This window comes from Pangasianodon hypophthalmus, chromosome 3, assembly GCF_027358585.1.
Source record: "Pangasianodon hypophthalmus isolate fPanHyp1 chromosome 3, fPanHyp1.pri, whole genome shotgun sequence".
NCBI classification, from domain to species: Eukaryota; Metazoa; Chordata; class Actinopteri; order Siluriformes; family Pangasiidae; genus Pangasianodon; species Pangasianodon hypophthalmus.
The window spans coordinates 7,070,983-7,083,912 of record NC_069712.1 but is presented as its reverse complement, the minus strand read 5'-3'; positions in this window follow the sequence as shown (position 1 = coordinate 7,083,912).

Here is a 12,930-nt window from a genome sequence, read left to right as displayed (position 1 = left end):
ATGTGATTTTCACATAATAATTCCCTGAATCCACGTATAGTCGGCGATAAAGCATGATAATGCATCCCCTGTGGTATGTTAATGGCATGTTTAAAATGTAACAGCATGCCAAGAGGGAAAGTACAAGTGTAATTTTTTTTTTTTTTTTTTTTTTGCGGTGGGGGTATCATTTCAAATTGTTGATAGGGTTTGACAGTCATGAGGTTTTAATGGGAGACAGGCATATAGGATGGATGAAGTTTTTAGTAAATTAATGTTCACACATCAGCGTTCACATCTTTTTACAGAACACTGTGCCTCTCCAGATGTTTGCACTTGAACTATGCCTCACATTTATTAAACACTTGGCCTTGGTATCTGGTCACTGATTTTGTTTTATCTCCTCAGGAATGGAGAAGAGCATCAGTGGTTTTGTTTGCAATCGCTCACTCTGCTACTCTCTACTTGATGACAAGATGCAGTTTAAACTGTTCCAGTTGTGTTACAGTCAAGCTCCGAGGGATTAAAACCACAAACAGACTTTGAACTCTTCCCTTAAGAAAGAAAATGGTTCTTCAAGGGCCTTTAGGATAGTTAAGGGTTCTTAGCGTTTAAGAAGGTTCTACTTGGTACCTCTTCACCATACCCTGTTGTATGGATTCCAACAGAGGGACAACCATTTTTCTTAAGAGTGTTCCTTGAAAATACATCATGGACATGGGTTCTGGTTGGCACAGTGAATAGTATTGTCATCATGGACATGGGTTCTGGTTGGCACAGTGAATAGTACTGACTGGAGTTTGTCACGTTCTCCCCGTGTCTGCATGGGTTTCCTCTGGTTTCCTGCCAAAAACACACTAGTAGGTGGATTGGCTACTCTAAATTACCCCTAGGTATCCCACCCAGTGTGTATTCCTGCCTCATGCCCAGTGTTCCGCGATAGGCTCCGGATCCACCGTGATCCTGACCAAGATAGAGTGGTTATTGAAAAAGGGTTGTTATTGCATTAGTAGGCAAACAATGATTCAGACAAAAACACTTTATAAACATTGTGTGGTTTATTTTATAATGGTATATTTCCATTAACACTATTATTTGGGGAAGCTTGAGAAGCATGAAGTGCTGTGTCACACACAGAAATCTAAATCTAAATCGAAGTGGTAGCTCAGTGGTTAAGATGTTGGACTTCTGATCGGAAGGTCGAGAGTTCAAATCCCAGCACTGCCAAACTGCCTCTGCTGGGCCCTTGAGCAAGGCCCTTAACCCTCAACGGCTCTGTTGTATAAATGAGATAATTGTAAGTCGCTCTGGATAAGGGCGTCTGCCAAATGCCGTAAAATGTAATGTAAATGTAAATGCAAGGGTGTCAGGCACCAAAGGCCCATCGATGTGCTAGGGCAATGAAGGCTATCCCATCTAGTCTGAACCAACAGAAGGACTACTGTGGCACAAGTCACAAAAATTATAATGATGGTTTCAGGAGGAATGTGTCACAGCACACGGGGCATCGCACCCTGCTGTGTATGGAGCTGTGTAGCTGCAGACTGGCCACAGTACCCATACAAAGAGTGCCTACAATGTCAGCGTTGGAACTGGATCTTGGAGCAATGGAAGAAGGTTGCCTGGTCCAATGAGACTGTTTTTGTTTTACATCACATGGACAGCCAGGCACATGTGCACCATTTACCTGGGGAAGTGGTGACCCAGGATGCACTGTGGGAAGAAGTGTGGAGGAAGTGTGATGCTCTGGGCAGTGTTCTGCTGGGAAACCCTCAGGCCATCAATATATTAGTATTTGACTAAAGCATTCAAAATGATGGAACATATTAGTAAATTATGAAACGTATACATTAACAGCCTCTGAGTCATATTTGATTAGTCCTATATAATAATCATAATAGTTTACATTTACAGCAGACGCCCATATCCAGAGTGACGTACATTTATCTTATTTTTTAGTGGCAACTTGGCGTTTTTAGAACTCTGTTTTACAAAAAATTGGTAAAAAGATTTTTACCAATATGTATATTTAATTTTTTATTTGTAATTTATCCTGTGTTTAGTTTAGGGTTTAGTTTAAAATTGAGTATGCTGGAAATCAAATATCCAAGAGAGTCTCAAATTTACATTATAGCCTATAGTTTGGGTTAACCAAACAGATTCTTCATAATATAAATGATTTCCACATGACATCCTTGTCCCAGTGTTTTTTAAAACCATTTTCAATGAACTCAAAACATTCACCATTTACCTTGACAGAAAGCAAGTTAATATCGGAGAGTTCAAAACACTTCAGTTGGTTCACCTGGCATTTTTATTATGAAGAAACAGCTCTTTTGGTGTATTTTGGCATATGTTCCAGCACACCCCAATGCAAAGTTCCTACACAAAATGTGTAAAGCCATGGCAGTCCCAAGACCCTCCACTCCCCCCTTGCATTGAATGTGAGTTTGAATACCTCTGGCGAAAGTCACATATATTAAATCAGTTAATAAGATGTTATTACGTAATAATTACCATTATTAATGGCTATTCATATATGAGTCAGAGGTTGTAAATTTATGTACCATTATTTCCTGATGTGCTACGGATTAGTATGTGTTTAATTCATCATTATGAAAGCATTATTTAATAATAATAATAATACCTACTAACCATTAGACGGAACATCTCTAAAAAAAAAAAAACATGTATTTTTTAATCTTTTCCCATCTCCCCCTAAAGTCTTCGGTGATCTTACTCAATCCAGGCCCAGATCAGGTACTCCTTTGTTCATTCCTGGCTAAGCGGTTGCAGTGACATCATTATTTTTATGTGATCACTCACTGTCAAAGCTAGCGCGCCACACTGGATTGAATGGCTACCACACAATGCCTCATTGTCCCCAAAGCTGTGATGTAGACACAGTGGGAAAAGCGCAGGGTGAGAGCCCCGTATACTGATTTCCAGTGTCAGTTTCAATCACCGTCCCTTTGCCTACTTGAAACCTCAAGACAATGGAAGCACTTCACGGATCAAATGTATAAAGCAGAAAGTGCAAAGAAAAGCAGTTTTAAAGGAAAAAACACCTTGTGTGTCTCCAAGCCATTGCAAAGAGAGATGACCCATCTCAGACACTGGGTCAGAAGTTCACGGATTGTGTTCTCCGTGATGAGGGCCATTAGCAGATGCCTCGGGCTACATGTTGTTCAGGAATGGAGAAAGAAGTGTAAGCTACAGCCAGCTTCTGCAAGGTGCTGACATGCTGTTTAGGTGATAGCTGATTCCAAAAAGACCTCTGGGTATTACAGGATGAACTGGGAATAAATTTAATATGTACCACATTTCAATGCACCATAGGCATTAGGTGTTAGTGAGAACCATCCTGCCATAGCGTTTCTTGATCTTCTTTAATCGGGTCAGGCATGAGTCTCTGTAGGACTGCTTGGTAAAGATCAGAATAGTTGAGGTTTGAACGACTGGAAATATATTCCAACCTGCTGTACAATAACCCTATCACTACGCCATCAGACACACGCCTAGACACTAGTGTCTTGATGAGTAAGCATGCATTCATGAGGACACAAATCTTTTAACAGACAGTAAAACAATTATGTAGCTACTCACAAAACTTGGCAAGAGCCACATGCAATGGAATCTGGCTTACAGGGTGGATTTGTGTATCCAGTGCATGTAGTGAATAATGGCATAAAGATAAAAAAACAAAAAAAAGGTATTCAGTTGACTCATTTAAATAACACTCACAGGAATTGAAATAAAAATGACACCATTTTAAAAGCATCTACACAGACATCAAAGGCTACTTTTCCAGAAACAGGTCTAGCATGATGTTGATTAATTGCTCCATTACAATTTTCTTTGGAAAGTCCATGAAAGTGTGGGACTAAGCTTAATCTTCATCCAGGAAAGCTGCACTGTAGATTGAGATGTGATTAACAAACACGTGATTGAAGCACCTGTAGCTAAATGTTGCATAATCCAATAGAACACTTTTGAAATAATGTAATTATTTGGACTCCACACAGTCACAATGAAAGTATCAATACTTTAGAAACATCTGCGTTGTCGCAAGAATGCCAGAGCACATTGGAAATGTAGTATCACATATTCCATCTGAAATCCCAGTGAAAGGCAAGAAAGTGGCGCAATAGAGATTATCGCAAAAACAGCCATGTTTTGACATTTCCATTCCTTTGTTATTGTGACTCCATAAGGTTTGAGGTGTTTAGTTAAACCTTGAAAAATCTGATTTGTCTTCATTCACTCAGAGAGCTGACTTTAAAGGACTTTCAAACCAAGGATTGCACAGGCCCAGATATGTTTTCAATTTTGCCACAGATGAGTTGAAACCTAAGCAATTTGTCCATCAGAACAGTGACGATGAAGATCAGAAGGCCAGATTATGGATGTTTCTAGGGGAACCGTTTCTTCCTTTAAGGTTTAACAGGCATCGGGGTGTTCTGTAGTGGCAAAAGTTGATCCAGAGTGCAGTATAAATCATAAGTGGATAAAGCAGCAATTTTTTCTGGGCTAAAAAGAAAACTGCACGATGTCATGGCATGGTTACAAAGTTGTCCTATACAGCTCCAGTTCATATTGTCAGCATTATTCATTTACAGTATAAATTACACATCCATTTACCAAAGCTGTTGGAGCTCAGTCTGGTTAGTGTATGGCATGTGAAGGATACAAATCGGCTGTTTTGGTGTGTAACCTCAGTTCTCTGAAGAAATAAAAGCAACCACAGATCCCATGCTGCTTTTCAGCTGTTCACTTTGTTTCAGTCGGAGCCAATATGGCAGAGTGGTGTGTGACCTTGATCTTTCCGAGAGCTGATATTTCACACTGAGCAGTTTTTACTTGATGAGTCAGCCACAAACCAAATGTGGTCAAGTAGAGCATGTAGGCAATGCATTTTTTTTCGGGGGAAGGGGGGTTATGGGTGGTTTGTGGTGTTTTACATGGTGTGATTTACATAATGACAGTGATTACATACTTTTTGTTGGGGGGGGGGGGGGGGGGGGGGGGTGTATTAAGTTTTACTTTTCAGTGTACAACATTTGTCAGTGGGTTTCTGGTACCTTTGCTAAAACCTAAAACATGTGGTGCACCTTAAAAAAATCTAAGTGCACCTTTGTATCATTTGTACCTGTAGAATACCTAACTCATTTGTGGACATATTAAAAGCTCTACTGTGCTGCTAATTGACTAGGCTAAAAATTGGTAGCTAAAATAATGTATTAATGCGTGGCAAGCTAAATGCATTAATACAGACACGAACGAGTCCATTGATTCCTGCATAGTGAACAACTCGGCTATATATTTTTGACATGTTGTGCTAGCTGGAGAGTTATAGGACAGATTTACTATTTGCTTGCTTTACTTTTTGCGGTTTTGTCAGTGTTTTTGTAGTTTCTGATTCTGATCTGTGCATGCTAATTAATCCGACTAGTAAAACCTAGCTAATAAAATAGCCAGATCGCACCTCGACCAATATGTATAGTGGATTCAGAACAAGTAGCTTGTGCTATAGATAAAGCATCGACATACATCACACACTGTAAAGTGCACTATGTTTAAATATAAATACCAATCAAAGAAATGTAGTTCATGAAAGTATGTAGTGAGTAGGTTTGTTTCTTTCTCTGGCTGCTGAATGAAATACCTCTAGCCTACTGAGTCTACTTGTCATCCAGACCACTTATAGCCTGGATATGTAATCTGTTTGTTCCTTGTGCTAGGGCTACTAATTTGTCCACCCCTGATAGGTAAATGTAACATAAGTTTTAGATTTTTGCTTTTACATGATCATTTGCTTCTTTGATGTTGGCACTCTGTTACAAGGAACCATATAATAATAAGCTATTAGGAATGAAAAGATAGAAGTAGATCTCAAAGCTGCCACAACTTGGCAAACTTGCGACAAACTGATACAAACCACTGCCTCCTTGGTTTCCATTCTTGTAAATAAATGTCTAAGGCATACAGTTAGGTCCATAAGTATTTGTACAGTGACACAATTTTTGTCATTTTGCCTCTGTACACCACCACAATGGATTTGATTGGACTTTCAGCTTTAATTCAAGGGGTTTTAACAAAAAATATTGCATTAACTGTTTAGGAATTACAGCCATTTTTGACATAGTCCCCCCATTTTCACAGGCTCAAAAGTAATTGGACAAACTAACAATCATAAATATTAGGATTATTTTTAATATTTGGATGCAAATCCTTTGCAGTCAATGACTGCCTGTAGTCTGGAACCCATGGAAATCATCAAATACTGAGTTTCCTCCCTTGAGATGTTTTGCCAGTCCTTCACTGCAGCCGCTTTCAGTTGCTGCTTGTTTGTGGGTCTTTCTGCCTGCAGTTTTGTCTTCAGTAAGTGAAATGCACGCTCAGTTGGGTTGAGGTCAGGTGACTGACTCGGCCATGTAAGAACATTCCATTTCTTTGCCTTAAGATGCTATTGGGTTGCTTTCACGGTACAGCAATCACATCATCAATAAACACCAGTGACCCAGTTCCATTGGCAGCCATACATGCCCATGCCATAACACTTCCTTCACATGTTTAACAGATGATGTGGTATGCTTTGGAATAAGAGCCCTTCTTTTCCTTCTCCATACTCTTCTCTTCCCATCATTCTCGTACAAGTTAATCTTGTATCAGAACTGGTCAGGCTTTTTTTAGAGTTTTATTTTTTTAGCAAAGTCTTATCTGGCCTTTCTGTTCTTGAGTGTTACCAGTGGTTTGCATCTTGAGATAAACCATCTGTATTTACATTCATGAAGGCGTCTCTTGATTGTAGGCTTTGATAATGATAGGCCTACCTCCTCCAGAGTGTTCTTGACTTGGCTAGATGTTGTGAAGGGTTTTTTCTCCACCGAGGAAAGAATTCTGCAATCATCCACTTTAGTTGTCTTCCATGGTCTTCCAGGCCTTTAGGTGTTGCTGAGCTCACCAGTGCATTCCTTCTTTTTAATAATGTAGCAAATTTGGCTACTCCTAAAGTTTTTGCTATCTCTATTGATTTTTCAGCCTAATGATGGCCTCCTTCACTTGCATCGACACCTCATTGGACTGAATAGTGAGAGTTACCATGAACAGCTACCAAATGCAAATTCAACACTTCGAATGAACTCCAGACCTTTTATCTCCTTAAATTGTCATGAAATAATGAGGAAACAGGCCACGCCTGGCCATGAAAATGCTTATCAGTCAATTGTCCAATTATTTTTGGGCCTGTGAAAACGGAGGAACTCCGTAAAAAAAAATGGCTGTAATTCCTAATGATTAATTACATTTTTTTAACCCCCTTGAATTAAAGCTGAAAGTATACACTTCAATCACATTTTGATTGTGTCAGATACAGAGATAAAATTAAGAAAATTGTCACTGTCCAAATACTTATGGACCTGACTGTATAGGTTCCCAACCAGGTTGGGTCACTTGATATGCAAGATGGGGTTGCAGGATATTATACCAACTGTTTGCAAAGATTGTGATCTGAAAATGATTTTTGAATCAGATGCATTAATTTGCAATAAAATAGTAATATTTTGTAGCCAATAATTTCTAATAAGTTCCACTAATAATTTTGCCCCCTTAAAATAGGTTCACTGTCTAATAAAAGGTTGAGATCCACTGGTCTCAGGGTATGGGTTTTCATACAACTCTCAATTAGACACAATTTTATTTTCTACCTCTAACACCTCCAACCTAGTTGTGGGCAAGAAAACGAAAAGAAAATAACAGCACAAAATGACAGGAAAGCCAGGCAATCTTCACACTAGTTTCACAAAATTAAACCCATATGTACCTAGAATGTGCAGTATCACACTGACAAGAGTTAGCAAGCCACACAGGGTTTATATTCATTCTAATACAATCCATCTGGAGCCGAATCTCGGCTGATTCTTCACACTGAAGACTGATTAGGTATAAACGGACACAGGTAGATCTTGAGACTGCCACAAACACACTCGTGTGGAGATCTCACCCACGATGCTGGAGCTGCATACGCCAGGACTTAGCTCTCATTAATACCAGAACCACAAGCTTCTGGAAGGATAAAAAGCCTAGGCAAAGATTTGCAAAGATGAAGGGATGTGATGAGTGAAACCTGTAGGATGGACGGATTTGCATAGCAGATGTTGCACTTCGCGGAGGTCTGAAAGCATCTTCAGGAGATCGTTTAATTGCAGTATCGACCCCACCCACAAACAAAGCAGCATTACCCAAACAACGGCTCTGGATTGGAGCGAAGGTTTAGATAACGAATACCACACAGCGGTAGGAGATGTGAAAAAGTCACACAGGCCGTTTATCTTCATCCACTTCTTTCAGAGGCCTGGTTCTGATGCACAGCCACATTTGTTCTGGTGGTTTACATCTCAGACACATAGCGAAAGTCTTGGAAATGTCTTGGATGTCACGGTGACCGCACATCCCAGGGGAGCCATTAGAGGGGACAGATGAAGCACAGGGACGATGTTCCTGCTATGCACTCACCCTGTTGGGAGGCCTCGGCAGGAATTTTGCCAGCAGAAAGTGAACAAAGTGTCTGTGGTTAACCAGGGAAGTCCAACATTCCCAGCTTCATAAAAGGGAGAGAAAGACAGAGAGGAGACAAGAAACAAAAAGACAGGGTGAAAATCAGGAAGAAAAAGACAGAGATTCCCTAGGGGTGGTGGTATCACTCAGTCTTAGAACTTTCTAAAAGTTTTCCAGAAATGAAACACTTCATTATAATCTTTGTGGTCAAGAAAATTTTACCAGAAAGAAAAATCAAAGCAGGTACAGTACGCTCCAAGTCATGTAACACAAAACAAGAACAGTAAGGGGTGTACTTTTGGATTGTATAGATAACAAACTTTGGTTTTGACTTTCACCAACTAGCATACAGTCTGCATATGCTTTATAGTCGCTCTGTTCGTGACCAATTACTAGCCCTTCTGTCTGTTTCAAGAAGCAGTCAAGGTAGCACAGTACGTAATGAATATGACAGTTGAACTCAACCGCAAACCAGACGCTGAGTGATACCCAGTGTCTGGACAGTGTGCCTTTGTTAGCAGAGGCCGAAGCTGTCTGTTCCTACTTCTCTCACTGTCCCTCCACTCAATACTCACCTTTTACACCCGTTACATGCCACCAAAACAAAGTGCACTGTGAACAGATATGTGAGTGCTTAACTGTTCTTTAATATATCACGAATTAATGCTAAAAGCTGTTCGTCGACATTGACTCTGCACAAAGCGCGTTCAATACAAATAGTTTATCTGGAGGTCAGGTTCCATTATAATGAACCAAGGTCAGCATTAAACTAAAGCAACGCTCCCACTGGTAATATCTTTATGAATTCAATCTTTTTTAACTCAAGGAACTGTTTTTCCAATCCGACTGTATTTCCAATCCTATTGTATTGCATGGAGGTACTGATGGAAAAGCCAGATTGCAGAATTTAATGCAAGTGGAAAGCCAATAAGGTAACTTCAGGAACTTTTGGGTTTAGATCCCAGCATGTTTAGCCATTTAGATCCCAGGGTTTATCCGGTGAGCCCGACAATATATAAAAGATGTGAAAAGATATAATAGTTTATAATAATGACAGTTTTAATAGGTCTTTTGAGAATGTAGAAAAGATGTCTTACACTGTGTGGTCATGCACTAGACGTCAAAGTAAATAAAGCTCAAAAAGGATTTATATTTAGGTAGCAGATCAAGGTGGATCAGGATAAAGTGTTTTGATGGGAAATTTTATTCTCAGACTTCTTTGGTGACTAGATACACTGAAGTTGAAGAATAAATAATATTAGAAAAATTCAAAAGCAAACAGACTTAGAATATTTTCATTCATTCATTCATCTTCAGTAACCCCTGTTAGGGCCTCCAAGGGCTCTGGAGTCTATCCTGGGATTGCTAGGTGCAAGGTGGTAATACACCCTGGACCGGATGCCAGACCATCTTAGGGCAATACACACACACATTCACACCTAGGGGCAATTAAAGTCACCAATCCACCTATCTGCATATTTTTGGGATGGGGAGGAACCTAGCGGAAACCCACACAAACCAAAATTCAGGATCTGGGGACCCTGGAGCTGTGAGGCAGCAACACTACACTCTCAGAAATAAAGGCACCAAACTGGACTTTTTCTTGTTGCTGGTACCACTTTAGCAACAAACGAATGCATAGTTTAGTATTGTTATTTCTCAGAGTGCACTACTATGACACCTTGACTAAGAGTCTGGGTTTAAAAAAAACAAAAAACCCAAGTGTTACAACTTTCTTACGAAAGCAACTAAAGATTACAAAAATTCTTTAAATGCATGTAGAGCATGGCCTTGAATTAATTATGTAATCAAACTATAAGTTCATGAGGCACCACACTCAGAACGGGATGTGCATCACACAAAGTGCGTGAGAAGAGGTTGCTTTTGAAGAGGCCAACTGTTGGCCTTCAGTATATATATAAGTTTTCGATTACAGGAAATGATCTCGTTTAAAAAAATGAATTATTCATATCCGATTTTTGACTGTTCCATTCAAAACTGATGTGTAGCGTCTACCCAGTTCCTGCAGTCTAAATGTTATTCTATGACATAAACACAATGACAGGCTTGAGAATGAGGGCAGGAATTAAAAGAAAAGGTTAAAACCCCACTCAAAAGAGAGTGTACACTTTTCAATAAATGGAAAATACTCTTGGCACATACTTGGTCATTTGAACAATAACAAATCCACAGAGCAGGCACTTGTACGCTTGATCATTAGGCCCTCACTAAGAGTGCTCATACTGAACACATCTGGAGTCTCTCCTGTCTTGGCTGGATCATGCAAGAGTGAGAGTGGAATGTGTGTATTTTATTGGTTTCTCATAGGCAGTAATTAAAACCCAGAGATACGGACCTCCGTTTGCGTATTTGCTTTGCGTAAAACTTAACCTCAAAAAATTGGCTTGGCTATAACCTGAGAGACGGGAATGCTGATCGTGTCTACATCTCCCCTTATACCACAGCACCGCTGAATTCTTGATTCTGGCTTGTTAAAAGGTGTTGACTAATTTTCTACAACAGCAGCTCTGACAGTAGTGCCGGCTGTAAACGTGTTGTTTATAAGAAACAGGAAACTCCTTGATATAGTGAAGTTTTCTGTAAGGAGCGGTTTATTTAACATTTATGGAAACAGTCTCCAGTTTCAGCATTTTTCCTCATACTTCCACTTCCACATACACGGGAAAGTCTTCAGTGTGAACAGGACAATGTGAACAGGATTTTTTTTGGTCTTCTTTCAAGAGAAAACTTCTGGAGTGAGGAATACAGAGGCTATTGAGGGAACAACTGCTTATTGCTGCTATTCTGCAGCTGGACGACAGGAACGAAGTCATCTCAGGGACGTTCAGCAACATTAAATGTAAATATATAAGACTATAAATGGTTGAAAAACATGAAGTGTCATTCATTAATACATTCAAAACTGCAATCCTTGGCAAACCCCTGTGATATAAGAGGAATAAAACACTACATATAACAGTACATACTGTCATGTTTTATTCCTTATTGTCACTCTGGTATGGATTTCTGACCAATAGAACTGGTATTCAGTTTGGCCCTGGAGCTTGAGTGAAGGTATTCAGCTGTGGGATAATAAGTGGGAAAGTGGCAATAAAACCAAAGATCCTCTTTTAGCCCAGAGAGCTCACTTGGTTAAATCCTGGATTACCTGAGCTCCAGAGTGGCTTTACAAGCAAAGCATGAAGAGGATGCTAATGTAATTCTCATGGCAGGAAAATCTTTATGAGGAACTTGGAGAAGATAGCATCGCAGAAAATAATCCAGTCTACCATTCAAAATCTTTAAAAATCAAGACGTCATTGATGTGTAGGTCATATGTTTTGTTTTAATAAAGATGTGAGGTTAAATTTACAAGATGATGTAATTTGAAAAAATAAGATGATGCTTTTTTTGACCTCATTATGTCTATACAAGTACATTCGGTCCTTTGAGTTTGCATTAGGCACTATACAAACCATTTTACCCTCATAGTTTAAAAAAAAGGCTTTATTTGACTGGGACTCTTATTCAAACTGTTATTGCTCATGTGTTAATTAACCCTAACTGTTCATTCAACTGAAATAAACAATGTGCAATCAAAATACACAGAAGGCTAAACATAAAGCATTCACTATAAAAACCCCATTCATTCAGTAAATTCAGACAGAGAAGAGTTAACCATGATTTAACAGAGCTAAATGAATCATACTTGTTTTAAATCCCTAATTGCTTCCGTTTTCCCCTGGAGTTTATAAATGAACAAATCCTCCTCATTCACCTCTCAGGTGTTCTCCGTCTGTTTATTTTTATTTAGTCATTTCAGGATGAAAGGATGGAGAGGGGAGAAGGAGGGGGAAGAAAAAAAGCACCCTGCTTCTATTTCACCCGATTCATTTACACATCCGGCCTCATTCACCAAGCTGAAAGAGGGAAGTACAATGCCTGCAAAGTGCATTGTTGATGAAAACCATAAAGGAGGCATTTAATTGGGCTATTTATCCTGCGCTTAGCTCCTGTGCTGTGCCCTCTCTTGTTTAGGGAGCGTGTTTCTCACACACACACACACACACACACACACACACACACACATACAAACAAGCTTCTCTTGTTGCACTGGTTGTCTCATGTGCAGTGTACGGGCTCGAATAATTACCTCAATTCACCATCAAAGCCAGAACAATGTCCAAGACAAATACAATCAAGGCATCGAATAGCGCTGTGTCTGATGATGTATGGGAATTCGAGATGGCTAACCAGGTGCCAGCCAGGTGCTCTTCCAAGAACCAGGGTTAAAAAACATATCAGTAAATATTACTATGAATTACAAAGTGCTAGAGGCCAAATAGAGATACTATAGCCATATTATGTGTATATGTTTGTGAACAGATACCCAAA